This window comes from Schistocerca piceifrons, chromosome 1 (genome assembly GCF_021461385.2).
Source record: "Schistocerca piceifrons isolate TAMUIC-IGC-003096 chromosome 1, iqSchPice1.1, whole genome shotgun sequence".
Lineage (NCBI taxonomy): Eukaryota > Metazoa > Arthropoda > Insecta > Orthoptera > Acrididae > Schistocerca > Schistocerca piceifrons.
Window position 1 is genome coordinate 1,042,746,021 of NC_060138.1, and position 16,880 is coordinate 1,042,762,900.

At 43.6% G+C, this 16,880-nt stretch overlaps 1 non-coding gene across 1 annotated transcript; it reads right to left on the reverse strand.

Annotated features, from left to right (window-relative positions):
* Positions 1–16,532: 16,532 nt before the first annotated feature.
* Positions 16,533–16,607, reverse strand: Trnas-cga. Its single transcript has one exon. It is a non-coding gene; the product is annotated as a tRNA-Ser (tRNA).
* Positions 16,608–16,880: the final 273 nt, after the last annotated feature.

The following is a 16,880-nucleotide window of genomic DNA, read 5'->3' on the forward strand; positions in this document are numbered from 1 at the left end:
GGCCGAGAATTCTCATGAAGAAGGAAACGCATTATGGTTACGTTGCATGGGCAGTATGAAATCAGGCAAAACCTCTCCACAAGCACATCACACACTTGACGGGAGACATCATTTTTTAGGCATCTTTACGTGCTCACTGCGCGCTCAGGACTGAAAAGTGTGACCTGACAATATGAAAAGGCATACTAGAGACACTGTGGAAGACATCTTCTCAAAGCTTGATCGGATTTTCACTGGTTTAAATTACGCGATCAGTCAGAGAATGAAAAAAAAATATTCTTGGTCTGTAAAATACGCTACTGGCCATTAAAATTGCTACACCAAGAAGAAATGCAGATAATAAACCGGTATTAATTGGACAAATATTTTATACTACAACTGACATATCATTTTCACGCAATTTCGGTGCATAAATGCTGAGAAATCAGTACCCAGAATAACCACCTCTGGCAGTAATAACGGCCTTGATACACCTGGGCAATGAGTCAAACAGAGCTTGGATGGCGTGTACAGGTACAGTTGCCCATGCAGCTTTAACACGATACCACAGTTCATCAAGAGTAGTGACTGGCGTATTGTGACGAGCCAGTTGCTTAGCCACCATTGACCAGACGTTTTCAATTGGTCAGAGATCGTTAGAATGTACTGGCCAGGACAGCAGTCGAACATTTTCTGTGTACAGGACCTGCAACATGCGGTCGTGCATTATCCTGCTGAAATGTAGGGTTTCGCAGGGATCGAATGAAGGGTAGAGCCACGGGTCGTAACACATCTGAAATGTAACGTCCACTGTTCAAAGTGCCGTCAATGAGAACAAGAGGTGACCGAGACGTGTAACCAATAGCACCCCATACCATCACGCCGGGTGATACGCCAGTATGGCGATGACGAATATACGCTTCCAATGTGCGTTCACCGCGATGTCGCCAAACACGGATGCGACCATAATGATGCTGTAAACAGAACCTCGATTCATCCGAAAAAATGACGTTCTGCATTTCGTGCACCCAGGTTCGTCGTTGAGTACACCATCGCAGGCGCTCCTGTCTGTGATGCAGCGTCGAGGGTAACCGTAGCCATGGTCTCCGAGCTGATAGTCCATGCTGCTGCAAACGTCGTCGAACTGTTCGTGCAGATGGTTGTTGTCTTGCAAAAGTCCCCATCTGTTGACTCAGGGATCGAGACGTGGCTGCACGATCCGTTACAGCCACGCGGATAAGTTGCCTGTCATCTTGACTGCTAGTGATAAGAGGCCGTTGGGATCCAGCACGGCGTTCCGTATTATTCTCCTGAACCCACCGATTCCATATTCTGCTAACAGTCATTGGAGCTCGACCAACGCGAGCAACAATGTCGCGATGCGATAAACCGCAATCGCGATAGGCTACAATCCGACCTTTATCAAAGTTGGAAACGTGGTGGTACGCATTTCTCCTCCTTACACGAGGCACCACAGTAACGTTTCACCAGGCAACGCCGGTCAACTGCTGTTTGTGTATGAGAAATCGGTGGGAAACTTCCCTCATGTCAGCACGTTGTAGGTGTCGCCAACGGCGCCAACCTTGTGTGAATGCTCTGAAAAGCTAATCATTTGTGTATCACAGCATCTTCCTCCTGTCGGTTAAATTTTGCGTCTGAAACACGTCATCTTCGTGGTGTAGCAATTTTAATGGCTAGTAGTGTATGAAGGCTACGTTGCAGTATTATATATGAGCAAATAATGAGATACAAAATATGTTAGATATATTCAGCTATTTCTGTGGAATTATACGCAGATCGTCGAGAAACAAAGCCCGCTTTAAGTTCTACAAACTCATATCAATGCCTCCATTGTTCCATGGACGCGAACACTGGACTGTAAAGAATATGCGATGAGGTGTCTCATATCTCTAATAATGTTAATGTAACAATTCATTTAAGGAACATGGAAATGTAAGACAATTCTTATTGCCACCGTCTGCAAATGTATTCGGCTCAGAATACTCTCTTACAGACAAATCTTCAGTAGGACCGTTAAGTGCACTGTACATAGGCTGCAAATGATTTGCACATAGCAAAAATTAACTTCCAGAACCACAGAACATAAACCATTTACATAATATAACCAACACGGAGTTTACAGTATAGAAGTCAAAGATGTTACTTCACGAAGCGTGAAAACCAACATTTGTGCCAGATGTGTGACTTGGTCATAAATTGCGTCCCATTGTTAACAGAGTAAGGAAAAGCAACAGCGAACACACTGCTTCAAAGCCGGCCGAAGTGGCCGTGCGGTTAAAGGCGCTGCAGTCTGGAACCGCAAGACCGCTACGGTCGCAGGTTCGAATCCTGCCTCGGGCATGGATGTTTGTAATGTCCTTAGGTTAGTTAGGTTTAACTAGTTCTAAGTTCTAGGGGACTAATGACCTCAGCAGTTGAGTCCCATAGTGCTCAGGGCCATTTGAACCACACTGCTTCAAGGTGGCCAGTCTTGGTACGTTTCGAAGAGAGATGAAAAGAGAACACAAGCACGTGAAAAGAACTTTCTTGGATACCTAGCTGGATACATTTTAACAGATGAAAAGAGAAATGCCGACATTCGAGCTGAACAGTATAAACAAAACATAACAGACGCTGTAAAACAACGTCTGAAGAAAAACGGAAAGAAGACAAAGCATACGCCAGGTACAAGAATCACTAAAACGATATAAATCAAATGATAAAAAAATGGTTCAAATGGCTCTGAGCACTATGGGACTTAACATCTGAGGTCGCCAGTCCCCTAGACTTAGAACTACTGTAAGTAGGCTGTTTAGGTTTTTATGTTGGTAACGCCACGTAGCGCTCTGTATGAAAAACACTGACTGTGCTGTGAGAAGTCAGTGGCTGGTTTGCATTGTTGGAACATTTGCTATTGTAGTGTTGGGCAGTTGGATGTGAACAGCGCGTAGCGTTGCGGCAGTTGGAGGTGAGCCGCCAGCAGTGGTGGATGTGGGGAGAGAAATGGCAGAATTTTGAGAGCGGACGATCTGGACGTGTGTCCGTCAGAAAGAGTAAATTTATGATATTCGATATCATGAACTGATATACATATATATGATGATTTTGAACACTATTAAGGTAAATACATTGTTTGTTCTCTATCGGCCCATTCTTTTGTAGGGATTTTTGAAAGTCAGATAGCGTTGCGCTAAAAATATTGTGTGTCAGTTTAGTGTTGATCAGAATAGGTAAAGAGCGAAATGTCTGAGTACGTTCAGTTCTGCTCAGCTGTTTGAAAATCAAATAATGTAAGAGGTTTATCAGCACAGTCATTCATAAATTTTTCTAAGGGGACGTTTCACTACTTAAACCTAACTAACCTAAGGACAGCACACAAATCCATGCCCGAGGCAGGATTCGAACTTGCGGCCGTTGCAGTGGCGCGGTTCCGGACTGAAGCGCCTAGAATCGCTCGGCCACAAAAGACCGAACTGAATCAAGCGATAAAATATGTTTTGGAAGACCGATGAAGAAATGTCTTGATCAATTTTGGACGAGACGGAACGGACAAAAAAGCTGAACGCCTGATGTAGATGATGATAAAGGGTATACTAAATATTTTATGGAGGGTTTATTTCGACCCATACGACCCTTCTCACCCACAACTGGGGCGCCCCAAAATGCGCTGTTACAAGTCTTTCGTTCAGTATTCTGTCAAAGCTAGAACTAAATGGAGACAGAACTGTCGGTGTGGAGTGGAAGACTGGAGAGGAAGCCATCCAGGCTCCTTGTGCGTATGTACTGTGGGTCCCCGGCAATGTGCGCCAGGGACGGGTCGCGGAGGCTCGTCGGGCGAAGCATGGCTGTTGACACGGGCAATAGCGCGGCTTACGGGCTTACCGCGGCACTGACCGTGGCTCACTGCTGCAGCCCGCCGCTGGCCGACGCTGACTGCTTCTCAGCCGCTCCGCTCTGCCGTCCTCCGGAAAAGCAGCTCCTGCAAAGCCCGTCAAAATTAATAAAATATTCCGGGCTGTTATGCCGTGGTCGAATGGATTTCAAAAATGGTTCAAATGGCTCTGAGCACTATGGGACTTAACAATTGAGGTCATCAATCCCCTACTAGAACTACTTAAACCTAACGAACCTAAGGGCATCACACACATCCATACCCGAGGCAGGATTCGAACCTGCGACCATAGCAGTAGCTCGGTTCCGGACTGAAGCGCCTAGAACCGCTCGGCCACCGTGGCCGGCGAATGGATTTCACATTTACACCCGACATTTCGTCCCCATCTGCGGAGGACATTTTCAAGGAGGATCGTAGCGTCTTTGAGTGTACGAATCACACCCTGGTTCGCTAGTGACTGCAGCAAAATTCTGTTTACGTGTATCTCCGCGCAGTGGCGTGACGTTACACGCTATGAATATCCGAGCGCAACTGGCCGTTGTCGACTGCCGTCATCCACTGTTGTTATCACCTCATGATGGAAGACTGGTACACATCTTCTTGAGCAACGGAATCCAGATGGCATTCAGTTTCACGCCCTCCTCCTTCCTATTGAAATTTCTGGGGTGTTTTACAATCTCTGTGGCTACTCTGTATAGCCTTCCATGGTATGCACTTGTTGCTGCCAATATGTGAGGTGTATCAAAATGAATGTGGTGGTCCTGATCCAAAACATGTTCCGCAAAAGCTTGAAACTTCTTTATTTAAATGTGTGGATCTGTACTTAAATTCCTGAATGACTGAGAAGATGAAACTTCTACGTTATTTGATCCTGAAACAGCTGAGTAAAACTGAACATACTGAGCCTACTTTCTCTTTACTTTTTCTTATCTTGTCAACACTGACCCAGAATATTTTAGCGCAACGCAATCTGACTCCTCAAAACAATTACAACCTGACTTCAAATAATTAATTCAAAAGAATTGCCACGACTAACTCTTAACAATAAGCTATACATTTCATTACGCACTTGCCTTACAAAAATCTTCATTACGCGAACTACTGCAATACAGCGAGCGTCAATACTGCCAGCTAAATAAAAGATTGTAACTACTAAAGCCACTAACTACTAATAAGCATGTGTTTACCAAAGGAAAGATTTTGTTGCAAACCATATAATGTATTTTTTACCTTAATAATGTGACATCCAGTTCAAACAGGAATATAAATCGTCATTCACATCCAGTACAAAGATATATAATCATGAATAATTTTCAGTCTCCAAGTCGGATACTTCCAGATCGTTAGCCTACGTTAACGCTTCAGACCTCTACCTTCCATCAATGCTAACTTCTCACATTTAACATCCATCACTGCTGGCTGTTCACCTCCAATTGCCCAACAGTACTTCCATCACTGCTGGCGACTAATTTCCAACTCCCCAACACTACTGGCGATTAATTTCCAACAATGAGTCCAACCAGCCACAGAGTCCCTTACAAAGAAAGCGCAGTCAGAGATCCAATGCAAAGCGCTACACAGTGCTGCCAACACAGAAGCAGCCTACTTACAAGCTGTAGCACAGAGTCGAAGAAATAGCGAAACAGAAGAAAATGTTTTGAAAATCATACATACGAAAATTTGAGAAGTACATGGGTTACGCAATTAATTAAGGACAGCGCCATAAAATTTACGCAGTATAAAATCGAAGTGTACAGTCACAATTCTCAGTATTTCACCAACAACTACGGTTGTAAGCACTAGTCTGTAAACTATCGCTCTAGAGCGAAGGGAGTGGTGTTTCTTTTAGTCGTTTCCGTCTTACTTACAAGCTGATCTGTCAACCTCGCTCCTTCTCTAATTGCCTTGTGCTCTTCTAGTCGTTTTTTGACCGTTCTTTGTGTAGTGTCAACCTAGACCTACCCACAGCTACACGGAATCCTATGAATTCCTGCTTTTTCTAGCAGTTGGCGAGCACTCTTGGCCAATTTAAGGTGATCCTGTATCTTCTGGGTGGGTTTCTGGATTGCAGCGACGTTCCGTTTTTCCAGGATTTTTCCTACGCGGTCAGTAACGTCGCTAATGAAAGGCAAGAAAACTTCCGATTTCACAGGCGTTTGTGCATCGCTTCGATTTCTGCGCGGAACTTTTAACGCTCGTTGCATCTCAGCCGGCGAATAACCATTCTTGACCAAGTAGTGGTGAGATGCTTTAATTCAGTATCAAACACCTCTGGTTCGCAGATGTTCCTTGCCCTGTCTTCTAACGGTTTTATAATGCCTCGCTTTTGTTGTGGGTGATGGTTCGAATCCCGGACCAGTTACCGTTCTGAGTGGGTGGATTTTCCGTAAACCGTGTGTCCTAAGTTACCATCTTCGTTTTTGAAAACTACACTCATGCTCATAAGGATAAGGATACATGGTGAAACAACGCTCTGGTGGGCGGTTTGCAGGTTTAAATCACCTCGGGGTATGACCATGCGGTGCATTTAACCTGCGGTCGTCGCACGGTGGCGCTAGAAGCAGTCCACATAATCAGAGGTGTGTTGGTGCATGTCAGGATACGGGGCAGCGAGTAAGTGTGCAGACGTTTTCAGACGTGTTAAATGGTGACTTTAGGTTGAAAATGGCTCAAAGAACACATACTGATGACGTTATGAGGAGTAGATTACTAGGGCGACTGGAGGCTGGTCAAAGACAGCAGGGGCACGGGCCCTCCGTGTGCCACAAAGTGTGATCTCAAGATTATGGCAACGATTCCAGCAGACAGGAAATGTGTCCAGGTGCTACAGTACGCGATGTCCACAGTGGGCAATACCACAAGAAGACCGATATCTCACCATCAGTGCCCGCAGACGGCCACGGATTACTGCAGGTAGCTTTGCTCCGGACCTTACCGCAGCCACTGGAACAGTTGTCTCCAGCACACAATCTACACACATGTTTTATTCGCCCGGAGACCTGCAAGAGCATCCCATGGACCCCTGGTCACAGGAGTGCCCGTAAAGCCTGGTGTCAAGAACACAGTACACGATCATTGGAACAGTGGTCCCAGGTTATGTTCACGGACGAGTCCAGGTATAGTCTGAACAGTGATTCTCGCCGGGTTTTCATCTGGCGTGAATCAGGAACCAGATACCAACCCCTTAATATCCTTGAAAGGGACCTTTATGGAGGTCGTGGTTTGATGATGTGGTGGGATTATGACTAGTGCACGTACACCCCTGCATGTCTTTGACAGGAGAGCTGTAACAGGTCAGGTGTATCGAGACGTCATTTTGCACCGCCTTTCCAGGGGTGCAGTGGGTCCCACGTTCCTCCTGACGGACGATAACGCAGGGCTCCACCGAGCTGCCAACTTGGAGGGGTACATTGAAACATAAGATATCAGGCGAATGGAGTGGTCTGCCTTTTCTCCAGACCTAAACCCCATCGAGCACGTTTGGGATGCTCTCGGTCGACGTATCGCTGCACGTATTCAACCCCTAGGATACATCAGGAGCTCTGACAGGCACTGGTGTAAGAATGAGAGGCTATACTCCAGCAGGTGCTCGACCTCCTGATCCAGAGTATGCCAACCCGTTGTGCGGCCGGTATACGTGTGCATGGTGATCATATCCCATAATGATGTTGGGGTACATGCACAGGAAACATTGGCGTTTTGTAGAACATGTCTTTCGGGACGGTATTCATAACGTATCACCAATACCGTGGACTTTCAGATCTGTGTCGTGTGTGTTGCCTATGTGCATATGCTGTTAGTGCCAGTTTTGTTTAGTGTCACGGTGTGTGGCACCACATTCGGCAATTATCCTTAATTTATGAGCATGAGTGTAGTAGAGCAAGAAAATTTTATCTTCCGCCAGCCTCCTCCTCCACGATAAACTGCATCCGCGGAAAAAGCAGGAATTTATTACAATCCGTGTAGTTGTGGGGAACACAAGGGCAAATTGCAGAAGGGGGGAGACTGACAGAACAGCTGTAGCGGAACATGCTTTGCAGCCAGGAGACCATGACGTTCGTTTTGAAAAGATTCAAGTACTGGCAGCCATAGGAGGATACCATAAAAGGCTATACAGGGAGGCCACAGAGATTGTGAAACACTCCAGGAATTTGAGAAGGAAGGAGGAGAGAGGCAAATTGAACTGAATCTAGATTCTGGTGCCGAAGAAGATGCGTACCAGTCTTCCACCATTGGATGATAGCAACAGGGGATAATAGCAGCGACAACGGCCAATTCTGCTAGAGCATTCCAATATATTAGATCACGCCATTGTGCGAAAGCACGTGTAAACGGAATTTTGCTGAAGTCAGTAGCGAGTCGGGATGTGAAGTCAGTAGCGAGTCGGGATGTGAGTCGCATACTGAAAGAAGCTACGACCCCCCTGGAGCCCTCCGCTGATGGGGAAGAAAAGTTAGCTTTAAATGTGAAATCCTTTCGATCACAGCATAATAGCCCGAAACGTCTTATTAACTGTGTGACATTTCAGGCCGTGAAAGTTCACATTTTACAAATCCTGTCAACTATAGTCGACATAATTGTTCTGAGAGAATCAGCAACTGTTTAGACAATTAAGATAACTCTCATTTATTGTTCCGTTTCTGCTGCACATTTTGAATTAGATTACATTTTTCGATCACTTGGATTATCTTCAGATCTAAGTAGTTGCGTCAGCAACCCGTGTTGTCTATTCAGATGAACGTATCAGATTACTTGTCAAGTCACAGAAAAATCTACTGAAGCATTACTTCCAACCAAACCCAAAAGGACTCAACTCTGCAGTCGAATATTTCAGCACTCTGGCTCCCACGTGGAATACGTGGGTTTCCCATGACGAAAGCACTGGAACTGAACTCTCTCAGCATCACGACAGCATGTGTGAAGGGCTTTCAAAGAGAAATAGCGGCTCCTGTTTCTAAAGCTTATCAAAGATCAGGATAGCAATGTGTTTATGAATCAGGATGAATGTCTAGTATTTGTAGAGCAAGGAAAGCCAACGACCATGTATTGTTTAAAGCCGCTACTCCTCTTTTACTCCTGGGATATTATTATTATACCCAACGAATTGTAAAGCAACTAACGGACAATATGGAGACACAAATGAAGAATTTACTCCTCTTTTAGTTTACCTAAGAGTGTGTGTAAGTTATGACTTCGAAATAATGGCTTGAAAATGTTCCCTTTTTTGTATAAAATTTGACTCATAAATGAACAATGACAAGACCTGAAGACTATTAACGAAATGTGAAGTAGAAATCGAACTTTCATAACGCAACTGAATACACAGGGCGATTCATATAAATCTGAAGTACTCCAGTGGATCATATTTTCCCTCCGACGGCTCGTACGAATGGGAAAGTTGTTTTAATGATCTCAGTAGCTCTGGGAAAATCAGAAGTACCGACCGTTGTTGATAAGTTGACAGTTGTTTCTGCGCATGAGGTCCTTTGTCCAGTTTACAGCCGCGCTTGCTTGGCTCGTGTTACTTCATTCGTGGGCTTATCGGTCGTGGTTTGTGAAGTCTGTGAGTGTGTGGTTTGGGCTGCGTGACAACAAGGAAAAAATTAGTGCATTTGCAGTCTTTATGTGGCAGAAACATGCAGTATCCATTTCGAGTGTGGGTTTTTATTGTGATTGTATATTTCAAGACAGTCACATTGGTTACAACACAAAGGACATTCCGGAGAAAATTCAATTTGAGCGATGTTTCAACAAAGGCAACAATTTTATCGATTGTAAGGAAGCGAAAGTGGTACATAGATCATCACTGAGTGCAGAGGTTATTGATAATGCTCGAAGACGCTTGGAGAAGTCTCCCAGGAACTCGTTGCGTTGATAAAGCGAGGACTCAGTCTTTTCATATGCACACGTCACAGAGATGCGAAGAAATTGGCATTGAGACCATACAGAGTCCACATGATGCAAGCACTGCAACAAATAGATCATGAGAAAAGAATGAGTTACTGTCGGTGATTTCGGGGGTTTCTTATTCAACGCTCATACATTCTCCCCATAGCTTGGTTTACAGATGAGGCATGATTCCATCTGTCACGCTACTTCAACACACAAAACAGCAGATACCGGGCTGGCATAAGCCCCATATCATCCACGGAACACCACTGCACGATGAAAAGGTTCAAATGGCACTATGGAACTTAACATCTGAGGTCATCAGTCTCCTAGAACTTAGAACAACTTAAAACCTAATTAATCTAAGGACATCACACACATCCATGCCCGAGGCAGGATTCGAACCTGCGACCGTAGCGATCGCGCGGTTCCAGACTGAAGCGCCTAGAACCGCTCGTCCAGGCCGGCTGGCTATGAAAAGGTTGGAGTGTGGTGAGCAGTGTCAGCTTCCAGGATTGTTTGCCCCATTTTCTTTGGTACGACCATAGATACCAAGTTTATATAGGCATCCTCAATACGTTTGTGGACCAGCTGGATGACGTCAAACTTACAGGAGGTTATTTCCAACAAGATGAAGCAATCTCAACAATTCCATGTAACTTGTAACCATTTTCTTTGCGGACGAAATGGTCTCAAAATCATTGTTCCCCCTTCCGCTCACCTGACCTAATCCCCACGGATTTTTTCTGTTCTTAAAAGCCGAGGGTATAAGAGCAGATCACGGACAACTGCGGAACTCCATGAGGTCATTGCAACATGACAGAACGTCGTGGAATATGGTGAAACGAGTACAGTTGTGCATCGATGTCGGTGGATAGTACTTCCAACATTCGCGATGAGGGCTTTGTATGTGTGTATGCATGTATGAATGTATGTAATCTTCCAAATGAGTATCATCATCTTCCAAAATTGTAGAAGTGTCCCATTATTGGTCATGTGTTATGACTCATTGACGTAGTTCAGGTTTATATGGAACGCATTATATAAAAGTGACATTAACATGTGTTAAAGTAAGATTAAATTATAGCCAAGACCTTCAGCCGTGATAAATAACTTGTGAATATTTGTCTCTTCTTGTAGAAAAGAAGCTTACAATACAGACTTGACTGCTTAATACATATCAAAAATAGAATGGATCACTGAAATACGAAGTCTCAGTGTATTCATGACTGCAGCATGTGTTTTGAAGTTCTCTGCAAATCGTGACTTCCCTTCATCGACTGAAAATTTACGTATAACACTAGAAAATACTCTGTTTACTCAAGTTAAAGTATTAATCCAACTGAAGGCAGATGATGATTTTCAGTAAGTAGTGTTCGCACCTGCTACTATAGGGAAGAAAGAAATGGCTCTGAGAACTATGGGACTTAACTGCTGAGGTCATTAGTCCCCTAGAACTTAGAACTACTTAAACCTAACTAACCTAAGGACATCACACACATCCATGCCCGAGGCAGGATTCGAACCTGCGACCGCAGCGGTCGCGCGGTTCCAGACTGTAGGGCCTAGAACCGCTCGGCCACTCTGGCCGGCGAAGAAAGAATAATCGTGCACATGTGGACTTCAGCGTGAAACATTCGTAAAAGTGAAAAGTGATTCCAGGAGCAGAACAATTCATGATTTATTTTAAATTAACTTGAATTATTATTCAAAATAAAAACAAAATCTCATGAATGTTAGGCACAAAAGTCCACAAATGGACCACATGGATATCAGTGCCACTTAGACACAAATAGCAGAAAATTAATCTCATATACTCTCGAATCCTCGTAATACTATTTAGTGACTGAGAGAGAAACGTGGAAATCGATCTATATCAAGGGCTATCTTAATGAAAGACCGATGTTGATCCTAGTATGTTCTGACACAGATGAAATCAGAACAAAAAGACGGAGAGAATTGGGAAATCATGTGAAATGGAATTACGCAAATGAAATGCAAGCAAGCAACGCTCTCACCCAAGCTACCGAAATCTGAAGTATAGAAAGATCAGATCAAATTATTCACAAGACATATTGTCATAATTTTATAAAATCGGCAGCATCCAGCACGATGTAAGCAGCATCTCACTGACTTCGAGCGTAGGTGGAAAGTGTGTTGAATGGCTAACTATTCATGTTGCCCTGTCGAAAGTGCGCATTGAGCCATCTGGTTGGTTGACAAGGCTCTGCGCTCAAAGTACGGACTGCAAATATGCTGCGTATCCAAAGATCAGGCTTCACTAGCAGGCGACAGAGCCCTATAGTCTTTGTGCCATGCAAGTGAATCACAACTCACTGACTGATATGCAGTGGCGGGAAAATATCGCAACACCAAAAAATAATTAATGTAGAGTAATAAGATGTAGGGAATGCATTTGTCTAGGTGACAGATATAAGTGATAAGTTGTGCGTGTGCTGGGTGTCCGTTTGTGGGATAGAGTTTGTAAGCTTGCGAGTATGTGGGCGACCTATTCGTCCACATAGGGGTGGTACTGAGGAGAGCTGGATTCGCTTGCTTGTCTTGGTGTGACTCGGTGGAACGAGGTGAGCCCAGATGCAGGGACAAGTAGCGCGTCATCAGAAATTGGTAAATCCCAAAGCTGGCAGTTTTGACGGCTGTTGCTCGCTTTATCTTTGTGTAGGACAGACAATACTCCGAGTAATGGCGGAGTGTCAGACAAGCTGAAAGATACGACGTCGCAATGCCTGTGTTATTCTGATTACGATGCAAAGTTCCTTTGGATATGTATGCAGGTCCAAAGGAACAGGTACTGCGGTGACTGCAGCCGTTATGAAATACATTAAATGTATTCGAAGTTGCGAATAAGGACAACCGTCAGCTGTAGATTGGAATGACGACGATGAAGATCTGTGCCCGACCGGAACTCGAACCAGGATTTTCTGCTTATCGCGAGCGGTCGCCTTACCATTTGGCTATCCGTGCACGACTCACTGCCAAACCTGAACTTCCATATGTCGTCAACCATACGTCTACAACCAGTAGTCGTACAGCCATTGGTTTGGTGGTAAGTTCCTATGGGTCCAAACTGCTGACGTCATCAGTTCATCGGCTTACACACTATTTAATCTAACTTAAACTAACTTACGCTAATGACAACACACACACTCATGCTCGAGGTAGATTTGAACCTCCCCTCCGACGGGGGGGGGGGGGGAGGGGGGGGGGGAGCCTCGCGGACCGTAACAAGGCACCTAAGACCACGCAGCTACCCAGGGCGGCCGGTACATCCATTATGTATATTCCCGTACAGGTCAGACATTATTCTTAAAAGTCGCTTGCACGGTATCGGCAAATCAATACGCAATTGCAGTGCCAGTGTTCATCTACACATCTACATCTACATGGATACTCTGCAAACCACATTTAAGTGCCTGGCAAAGGGTTCATCGGACCACCTTCACAATTCTCTATTATTCCAATCTCGTATAGCGCGCGGAAAGAGTGAACACCTATATCTTTCCGTACGAGATCTGATTTCCCTTATTTTATCGTGGTGTTCGTTTCTCCCTATGTAGATCGGTGCCAACAAAATATTTTCTCATTCGGAGGAGAAAGTTAGTGATTGGAATTTCATGAGAGGACTCCGTCGCAACGAAAGATGCCTTTCTTTTAATGATGTCCGGCTCAAATCCTGTATCATTTCTGTGACACCCTCTCGTATATTTCGCTATAATACAAAACTGTCTGCCCTTCTTTGAACTTTTTCGATGTACTCAGTCAGTCCTATATGGTAAGGATCCCACACCTCGCAGCAGTATTCTAAAAGAGGACGGAAAAGCGTAGTGTAGGCAGTCTCTGTAGTAGATATGTTAGCAGTCTTTGGTTAGCCTTTCCCACAACATTTTCAATGTGTTCCTTCCAATGTAAGTTGTTCGTAATTGTAATACCTAGGTATTTAGTTGAATTTACGGCTTTTAGATTAGACTGATTTATCGTGTAACCGAAGTTTAGCGCCATTAGCGCTAGTAACTTAAAGCGGAGTTTACTAGTAGCTGGTATAAAAATTATGGAGTAATTTCATTTAAAATTATTAGTGAATATAGTGAAAATAATCTAAACTTGTTAACTTGATATAAAAGGAATCGAGAATAACAATAGTCAAATTGACTATCGTCTGTCTGCCGCCATCTTAGCAAAATTATCTCCGTGGCAGTTCTGAATCGAGAATTTTAACAAACGTAAATGTTGTTAGATATAAATGATTGGAAATAAACGTGCACCGATGGTCCCGAATCTACTTTAAAAGACGGAATTGAACTCAAATTGAATCTTTAAAAATAGTGCTCACAGCACGTTACGTAATATAAATTTCTTAGTTGCTGATGTATGAAGCCTAATTATTTCGGACGATTTACATGAAATATTTTAATAGGAGACATACGTCAGTTGTGACTAAATGTTCCGTGTGCTAGAGAAAGGTGCTTCCATCTTAAGTAACAGTTGTGTAAAATCTGATAAATGATATGCAATTTAGTCCCACTCACACGACTTTACAGACAACATTTCTACACAACGTCAAGTGGAGATTTCGTTAGCGGAGTGACAAATATTAGCCAGGACAATCATTTTTGAGATCAAACGAATTGTTAGGCTGCCAACAGGTAACAGGTTTTATATTTTTTTGATCTACCTGAAATGTTTTTTATAAGTAATTAAAGTCACGAAATACTATAAACCGGTTCCGCTACACAGCACAACCATGAAGACGGCGTAAGAAATGTTGTAAAATGTGTAGAGATATTTGATAATGATGACAGGGGACTGAAAAATTTATTTTGTGAAACAGGAGTGAATGTTGGAATGAATATATGTTTTGTGGAAAATTCTATGATCAGAAGAGAGGCGGATGTAGATCTAAATTGGGTGGAGGTGGAATGTGTGACGAATTCTAATGAGGCACTAGTTAGTAGCAACAACTGTAGTAATATAGGTAAAGGTAATGTAGATGGTTCAAATGGCTCTGAGCACTATGGGACTTAACTTCTGAGGTCATCACTCCCCTAGAACTTAGAGCTACTTGAACCTAACTAACCTAAGGACATCACACACATCCATGCCCGAGGCAGGATTCGAACCTGCGACCGTAGCGGTCGCGCGGTTTAATGTAGTTTGTCAATCGGAGGAACTAGATGAAGCTATCTGTGAAGCCTGCGAAGCTGTAAACTCCTCAGTTGTAGATGAATTTTGTGATGTACTGATGGAAGTATGCGAAAGTATTGGTGGAGGCGGCGTAGCAACTGTCTTGTCAGCTGGCGATGAATTTTGTTATGTATGGGAGAATGTGGGTTATTTAATGTTAAAGGGAGGTAAAGGTGACGTTTTAGGTGCTGAAGCTGCGAAGGTTGAAGCTACTGATTTCAGTACCTCGGAGGAAGCAATATGTGCATTTATTTCTATTGATGAAAGTGAACCGATGCCTCTTGATGGAAACATGAATTTTGAATGGATGTTGAGGCACGAATGTGAAAGCATGAATTGGTGGAGGCGTGTGATAGAGGAAAAAACGTAAAGGAAAAACGGTTACAAGCACGTGTAAGTGTACTGTGAGTTTTAATGTGGAGCGATGCAATAGCGGAAATTTACATGGTGTATCGGCGGAGGTTGACAGAGTTATTGGTGGTGATTTCCATAGTGTATTGACGGATGCAATGGAAGTTTTAAGTAATGAGCCTTATGAGATACCAGAGGATGCTGAATGGAGTTAATTCTGATAAAGCTTGTAGCTTTTCGGCTGAAACAAGTGCGGTTTTGTGTAAGGGAGACGAAGTTTTAAGTTTTGTACTTAACTGTGAGAATACTGTAGCTGCTGATATCGTTATCTCAGAGGAAACGAACATCATATTTGATGCTTTCGAGGATGATAAGACGAACGATTTTGAGGGTGCTTTAAACCTACAGATGAGAATTCAGATGCGGATGAAGGAGGAAGTATTTGTTTAGGAGGTGATGTTAGCACTGAGTGGTACGATAAGGAAGTAATTGACTACTCAATAAATGATTGGAGATAATATGGAAAAATATTTACTGTCTAACTGATGGGCACGGAAGAAGTATAAAGTAGCAAGAGATATTGAAGGAAGGAAAGATGAAAATGGGGCGAAGGAAGTGTTCAATGAATTGTTTGATGAGGATAATGATATTGAGAGTTATTCTGAAATTATAATGTGTACCATAAATGTGGAAGAAAAATGAAGGGACGTTGAAAATGGTCTTTTGATGGAACAGTGTTTAGAGTCGGGTGAAATTAAATGCACACACTCTGCAAGTGAAGTGATTGATGTTGATGAAGAAAGAAAATGTGCATTTCTATAACCAAAATGGGGTGTTCCAACAGTAGACACAAATTTTGTCGGTAAACGTAAGAATCCGTTGGTGAACAAGAAAAGAGGGCTCGAATTTGAGGATATGAAAAATCGCAAAAACGTGAGATTCAGAAGATATTCTGGTGAGATAACCATTGTAACAGGCAAAAGTGGCACAGTTGCACACTGTAAAAGAAGAACAGCATGAGTATTAACGTAAGTGTGTAAATAAGTGTATTTCATGTGTAGTTTTAAGAATAGTGGGGGGGAGGGTTATTTCTGTTTTGTGTAAGGAGTCATCTGGTATATTCAAGATGTAACTGGTAAAGTATGCAAATACAGAATGAGATTTTCACTCTGCAGCGGAGTGTGCGCTGATATGAAACTTCCTGGCAGATTAAAACTGTATGCCCGACCGAGACTCGAACTCGGGACCTTTGCCTTTCGGAGGCAAGTGCTCTACCAACTGAGCTACCGAAGCACGACTCACGCCCGGTACTCACAGCTTTACTTCTGCCAGTACCTCGTCTCCTACCTTCCAAACTTTACAGAAGCCCTCCTGCGAACCTTGCAGAACTAGCACTCCTGAAAGAAAGGATATTGCGGAGACATGGCTTAGCCACAGCCTGGGTGATGTTTCCAGAATGAGATTTTCACTCTGCAGCGGAGTGTGCGCTGATATGAAACTTCCTGGCAGATTAAAACTGTGTGCCCGACCAAGATTCGAACTCGGGACCTTTGCCTTTCGCGGGCAA